We start from the raw sequence: 7,842 nt of genomic DNA on the forward strand, positions 1-7,842 counted from the left end.
GGGGATGAGTGGGGAGAGAGAAGGCGGCGACGGGGGGGGGGGGGGCGTTTGCTGGCAGGCGGCTTGGTAAATAAAATCATTTGAGCAACCCAATGTGTGTGTGTGTGTTTTAGGGCCACGCCTTAGGAACCTTGCCGGGACCTCAAAAAGCGCCTCAAAAAGCGAAGCCACGTCGAATGCGAATAACAACACCACAGAGCCTTGTGGCACCTTGAAGACTAACACGTTCGTTATGGCATGAGCTTTCGTGGACTTTCACTGTGGCTGGCGCTTATTGCAGCACGGGCTGCCCTAACAGTTATTATGCCGCAAGCTCTTGGTCTGACACAAGTGTTCTCCTAAACAAAGCTGCCAGATCTTTTAAGGTGTCAGCACCACCACAAGACGCTTGCAACGCATGGGCATACGTCTTCACTCATAAGTCTGCCAAGAAACCGTGGTTTTCTTATTTTAAGGACGAAAACCATAGCTCAGTGGTATAAAGCAACTGCTTTGCACGCAGAGGGTCCCAAGGGCAACACTCAGCATCTCCGGGTCAGGCTGGGAGAGACCCCTGACTAACATCCTGAAAAGCCACTTGCCAATCACGGTAAACAATACCGAGCTAGATGGACAAGTGATCTGGCTTAATAAAAGGCAGCTTCCCCTGCTCCTGTTTTATCTTTCTGCCTACTAAACAGTTCTGTGTAACTCCCAAGCTTGAATACTTTCAGCAACAGGCCAAGTGTATATCCACCGTGACACTAGAAGATCCAAAACACATTCAATCTGACAAACCAGTTAAAACTAGGCTACATTTATTTGCAGTGTAATTGTATGCCTGCCCACTCAGAACATTTGAGTTTGGTGGGTCTAAACCAGATAGCCTAGGGCTTGCCAATCAGAAGGTCGGCAGTTCAAATCCCCGAGATAGGGTGCGCTCCCATTGCTCAGTCCCTGCTCCTGCCCACCTAGCAGTTCGAAAACACATCAAAAAAGTGCAAGTAGATAAATAGGTACCGCTCCAGTGGGAAGGTAAAGGGCATTCTGGTGTGCTGCTCTGGTTCGCCAGAAGCGGCTTAGTCATGCTGGCCACATGACCTGCAAGCTGTCTGCGGACAAGCACCAGCTCCTTTGGCCTATAGAGGCAGATGAGCACCACAACCCTAGAGTCATCTGCGACTGGACCTGTCAGGGGTACCTTTACCTTTACCTCCACCAAAGTGTGCATAGGATTTCAGCATTAAGCTGTGTTTTAAATAAGCTTTGGTTAGGAACTTACCTGTAACAGGATTGTTTTGCTGAGTGGAATATACAATGCCTGACAAACTGGGCTCCCGATTGTCTTGGGCAAGGGTGAGGAAGCTCAGACGCAGTGGCCAAAATGTGGTTCTTGGATCTCTCCCCAGGCCCTCCCTGTGTTCTTGAACTCTTATGATGCCTGTTGCTTGTCTGGATGGAGGAGAGAGGGTGTGTGTGTAGATACTTGCCTACTGTACGAATGCAAAATGTGCATGTATTGCTTCATCAGTGAGGCAAGGTGGGGTGACTGCCTCAGGCAGCAGGATCCACAGAGGCAGCAGGTCCTGATGTAGATCCTTATCCCCCACACCTTTGGGTTCTCATTTAGATCTTCACTCACCCCTTCTTCCTTGGCAGAGGGGAACATTATCTTGTGGTTCACCTCAGGTGCCCAGATGTCTTGGACTGGCCTTGGTTCCACCCGTTTTTGCTGACATATGGCCCCTGGCAGGTTGGTGAAAAGGGAATGCAGCATAACATGGGACATACATTATGTCAAACAAAAAGTGTCAGGTGCCCCACCCCGTTGCCCAGAAGTCCTTTTTTCATATAAATTTGACATTGCTTGATATGGATTTCATATAAATTTGATATAGCTTGATATACTTTTTAATATAAGTGAAGTCCTACAAGATGACAATGGTGGGTCATACACTCCCTCAATGCACCTATCCCAAGGTGTACTGCACAATGCTGTCACCAGTACTGAAGATTGAACTGCCCATCTAGACAGGGGCACCATCTTGTTCTTCACCTCAGGCATCAATATGTCTTGGGTCAGCCCTGCAGGAACACCCACACATATTTTGCACCTCACTCCAGTTGGTAGGCATCAGAATTCTAATATTTGTTTTTTTTTTATTTAACTGCATTTGTATACCACTATATTGTAGAAGCTACTAACATGAGTTTGACCAAACTGCGGGAGGCAGTGTAGAAACCTCAAACCAGCTTACATAAAATATATAATATACATTGAAGATATTGATAAAAGTAAGAAGTTAAAAGCAAGCCGACCTACAAAAAATAAAAATAAAGCAAGCAGTTTAAAATATATGGATAGATCAGTTGCTTAGAGTGTGGTGCTAATAATGCCAAGGTTGTAGGTTCGATCCCTAGGGTCCCTTCCAACTCTATGATTCTATTATTATAAAATAAAATTACATATTAAAATACATTCCAACTTTACATTACAAAAAAAGTATAAACAAAAAAGTATTTAGCAAGCACTGAAAACAGTACAGCAGAACAAAATAGATTGCAACACCTAAAGTCTGTCCACCTGTTTATAGGTTTACACATTACGAGTTGTCTTTAAGTTATGCCTATGCCAATCAAAATAAAACATAATGTGTTGAATACTATCTGTGTGCAGCCAAAAAAAGGTTTTGGGGGTTTTTGTGTGGAGGTTCTGTGCTTGGTTACAATGAGAGCTTGGGATGCCGAGAAAATTACTTGCTAACACCCTGCTACCATATATAAAATTCGATTTTGTACTAAGAATGAAAAACATTGACATAACTTCAACCAAACTGCAGATAAACAAATATTGTGTTCAATATGCCTTCCTTTCTCTTGATCCCTAAAGTGAGTTTTTATCCATCCTTCAGTTCTTAGAATCTTTCTTTCTTTTTAGCTGAAAACTCCCAATTGACCTCCTCATGGTTGAAAATGATACCTTTTGTTGACTATTCTTGCTCTTTAGACAACACTCTCATTAGCACTAATAGGTGTGTATCAGAGTTTAATTTGGAATGTTACCCTCCTTATATGAAAGGGTTTATGAATAAGGCTTTATATGAATATCCCATGATCAAATATTTGGGTTTTCTTTTCAAGGATATCAAATAATTTTGCAAAAGCAATGCTGAGAGCCATCTGGTGCTGTTAACAGGGATCACAGCCTTCCTCAAGTCTCTGGGGCATATGTGCTGTACCATGCCATTTTCCTTAAGAGAAGCAAAGGTCACAATAAATATTTGCTGCCTCCCAACCCCAATCACATTTTAGTTGTTTAGCAGGTTTGCCATTTATTGTATTCTAATTGCTTTCTATGCTTTGTAGTCTCACAGGGAATGGCCCATTAAAAAAAAAATGTGTAGATTCATGTCAAAACCACATTTTCCCTCCAAGTGAATTACCCCAGACCAGCTGTGCTCTATCTTGGACTATGGAGGCAAGTCAGTCAGGTTGTCCCTTGAGATGCACGGCTGAGGTTTGCATTTCGGTTACCTCTCAAATAATTAAGAATGCATATCTGACACAAGTTGTGAAATAGCTTTTTCCTACAATAGTAGAAAAATGAAGAACCAAATAGTCGAATATTGGTATTGCCTCAATATGGATTTTGGACCTCATAAAGCCTGTATTGGCTATTTGTTGGCCAATTCATGACAGATTCTCATATTGTCAGTGTAAAGAAAAGCAGAAAAACTATGTCATGTAGACTACAGTGAAGTATATTTAGAATTCTCCATGAAGCTCATTAGGTGACTTTGGGCCATAAAATGAAATGAGGAAGGGGATTGTGTATACTACTTTGAACACATGGGAGTGCTTAGTTTGTTTGTTATTGTTAGTTTGTTAACGTTAATATCGTTTTGTGGATTATGACTGCTGTAGTGCTTTGTGAATTTTATTACTTATCTTGCGGCTGTGCTGTTTAGCCTGGTTTTTTTTAAGTTGATTTGTTAATGGTGCTTTATAGAAGGTTGTTGTTTTACTGAAGATTTGTTAATTATATGATTTATGTTGTAATTGTGATGTTCTACTATGTTCTTATTTATTGTATGTAAGCCGCTTTGTGACTCATGTGAGTAAAAAGTGACATAGAAATAATAAATGAATGAAAATGAAACGAAGATGGGATATAAACAAACAAATAAGTGGTACAATTAATCCAGCCTTCCTCAACCTGATGCCCTCCAGATGTTGTTGAACTGCAAACTTACTGCAGATCAAGCTAGATGGCCTGTGTTCAGGAATGGTGAGGGCTGTAGTCCCAACAATATGTCGAAGGCAGCAGGTTGGAAAAGCTCAATTTCTCCTCTGCTCAAGATTATTTTGAAGAAGGCTGTCCAACTTTGTTCCTTACACAGGAATTATTGGTAAGATGTTCAATTCACGTTATATTACACTGAGGCGAACATACAACAAGCACATTGTAGGCGTATTTGCTTCCATTTTTGCTTCCTTTCTTTATGCAGAAAGAATCAGGTATGCAAATATTTTATACAAAATCAGTCTATGGAGATATATATCTCCATAGACTGATTTTGTATAAAATATTTGCATTATATATATATATATATATATATATATATATATATATATATATACACATATCAATAATAAACACCATGCTGTGATAGTCATAGTATTTCACCATACATTCCATTTCAAGGTAGAAATAGGATAAAACCAGAACATTTACTTATCTTGTTTTTACATGTACCAGATTTTAATGAATAATCTTCAGAGTATGAGAGTTATTCTCTGGTTTCCATCAAATAGCTTCTCCCTAGAATATTTTACACATTTTTGCTTGATGTGGCTGAGCTTTGAATCATTTAAAAAAAAAAAACAACAGCAGCAGCCAGACAAATGTTGAAATAGCTTTAAATTAAGAGTTAAATGTTAATTGCTCGTAATCTTGCAACTGGGTACAGCTAGATAGTAGTTTCAGAGATTCAGGGGCTTTCATCCTTATGGATATGCAGAAGGCTACTGGCCCACACAATCCTATGTCTATTTACTCAGAAATAAGTCCCTCTGAATTTGATAAGACTTACTCTTAAATGAGTGTGTTTAGGATTGTAGTTTGCATAGATTGTGACAGGTAGGAACCTTAAACATTTGCAGTGCAATTCTATTCATTTTAACTTTGAAGTTCCACTAAGGGCAATGGGGCTTATCCCCAAAAGGTATGCACAGGAGCACAGTCTTACCTGACTATTGTATCTGCTATACCTTCTGATGCAAGCATAAATGCACAGTATTTTATTGGAAAGTGTCATGAGAAGGACAGCAGTTTAAGAAAGACAATAGCCCATCAAGTTTCTCCTACCTTCACAATCCGCCTACCTCTTTAATGTAAAAGTACAGCTTCTGGCAAAGAAAAATTGTGCATGTCTTAAAACAAATAGTAGCTAAAAGGAGCCCATGGGCTGGGTTTTGTGGTCCCACAAGACCTCCCACCAAGTCATTAAAAAACAACAACACATGGATCCCCTGCTGTGATGCCAAAAGGTGTTTTGCTGCTTTGCATGGTTTTTTAAGAATGAATGCTCCCATAAGTTCCTTGCTGTGATACTGTGATGCCAAAAGGTTTTTGTTATACCTTCAACCTCCAAAATTAAAAGAATGTCTATGGCCACTTTACACTTTGGCCACACCGACTTTGACATGTGACTCCTGGACCACAGATCAATGTGGCACTAGCTCCAAATGAAAGTAAGACCATTTATAGCTACTTATGTGGGTCATATTGGAAATCTTCCTTATGGTATCATTATAATGACAGGAGGATGACCCTCATCAGATATACGATTTCAGAATGAGTTTAGGCTGCCCACAAGTCTGACCTTGCTGTTCTTTGAGTAAGCTTGCTCATTCCAGTAAAGCCTCGGGGAAATCCTAGGGAGGTGAAGACTTCTAGGTCAGGGGTGAGCTAAAGGTAGATGTGGATCTACTGGTAGATCTTTGGGTGATGTGCAGCAGATCAGCAAGTAACAGCAACAACATGTATCCACCCTACTATTAAGTACAATGAAGAAAACTTGGAGTGACCAGAAATAGAATTTTGTGAGGATTGTAAGCTCATTTCACTTCCGACACAAAACCCCCTGTTCTCATCAGATTCACATAAGAACCATGATTTTTAATTCTAAATTTATGTCCTTATGGTTCTAGTTGGTTGATCTCAGGGTTCTAGTAAAACTCAAAATAGATCCCACAAGCCTGAAGTCTGCATTGCTCTGCTCTAGCGATCCTTTATACATATTCCCCCACTTTCGCATATACTCCCTGCTTCGTTAGCTCATTAGACTTTTGATACCCTTAATAATGTAGGATATCAGCCCCATTGCCATGGACAGTTGAACTCTCCTTGCCACATTGTATTTTACATCTCCAGGATGATGCAACCCTGTAGCTAAGGAAACAGAATCTTGCCCATGACAGGCTCTGGGTTTACGCCATTCACTATGTTTGCTAATGCTTTCATGGCCATCTTCAGTACACACAACTCACTCAGATTGTAGTCCCTGTACCCTCCTTAGAAAAGCAGCAGTCTGAATAATTAAATAATAGGCCACTTGTAGGCTCCTAGAACATCTTGTTTTTTCTACTGTCTGCTAACTTAGGAATGCTGCCAAAACCCTATGATTGTCCTGGAGTCTTCAGGATTTAAATAGTAATCTCCAGATTACTGATATGCTGTAAGCAGTCCATGACAAATGTCAAGTGATTGTAACATGGATACTAAATAGCCCCATGATTAGGAAGCCCAGTTGCATCTATTTAGTAGGGATACATTTCATTCAGCAAAAACTGTACAGTATACATATAGTCAAAGTCTGCGGTTTGTACTTTCATTTGAGGAGCGATGGGGGTCTGTTTAACCTCGCACATCTCTTTGCTAAGACATAACTGTGGCAGCCTGGCGGGTCTTTATCTGAGAGATGTTGTTTGCAGATGACACAGCCTTGAAGTTCACTCTGAGAAAGCTCTACAGAGACTCTTCAACCATTTTGCCCAAGCCTGCAGGGAGTTGAGCCTTACCATCAGCCTGACAAAGACCAACACCCTGAGTCACGACATCACCAGCACTCCATGCCTCAGCTGGGTTCCACCATAACCAGCAACCTCTGCATCGACACTTAAACTGGACAAGGCTCGCCTCTCCAAAGGGTATGGGAGAATGTGATGCTAACAATACCAAGATGAAGGACTACGAGGCTTGTGTGCTGAACATGCTGCTTTATAAAAGTGAGCCATGGGCAATGTACAATTGACAGGCGTGACATCTCAATGCCACATGCACCACATCAGAAAGATTTTGGGCCTCACATGGCAAGACAGAGTCTTAAACAAAGATGTGCTCTCCCAAGGCCACATTCCTAGCATGCCTGCACTCCTGTCTCTACATCATTTACCCTGGGTTGGTCATGTCCAAATAATGGAAGATGGCAGGATCCCCAAGGACATCCTCTATGGGAAGCTGGCTTTAGGCACCAGGCCCGTTGGCAGACCAACTCTGCATTACAAAGATGTCTGCAAATGTGACATAAAGGTTGCCATCATCAACCCCATCATGTGGGAATCCCTTGCGGATGGCTGCAGTGCATTGAAACAGTCAGGTCATGCATCCATAGCAGTGACCAGAGGAGGAATGACTGTTGGGAGGAGCGCAGAGAAGAAACACCATGGTGCATCTGCAGCAGCACAACCAAACCGTTCATCTGCCCCAGCTGCAACCAAACACATCTCTCCCATATTAGTCTCTACAGCCACAGCAGCTGCTGTAACTTTCTAATCTTCACCCCCAAAGGCACACTCCTC

The 7,842-nt window shown here is 41.5% G+C and overlaps 1 protein-coding gene across 3 annotated transcripts in view; it reads right to left on the bottom strand.

Moving 5' to 3' along the window:
* The window catches only part of DYRK3 (dual specificity tyrosine phosphorylation regulated kinase 3), a 41,016-nt gene that overhangs the window by 17,265 nt on the left and 15,909 nt on the right, over positions 1-7,842 (bottom strand). The window lies entirely within an intron of this gene.

This window comes from Podarcis gaigeae (genome assembly GCF_964106915.1).
Source record: "Podarcis gaigeae genome assembly, chromosome: 6".
In the NCBI taxonomy this organism is placed as follows: domain Eukaryota; kingdom Metazoa; phylum Chordata; class Lepidosauria; order Squamata; family Lacertidae; genus Podarcis; species Podarcis gaigeae.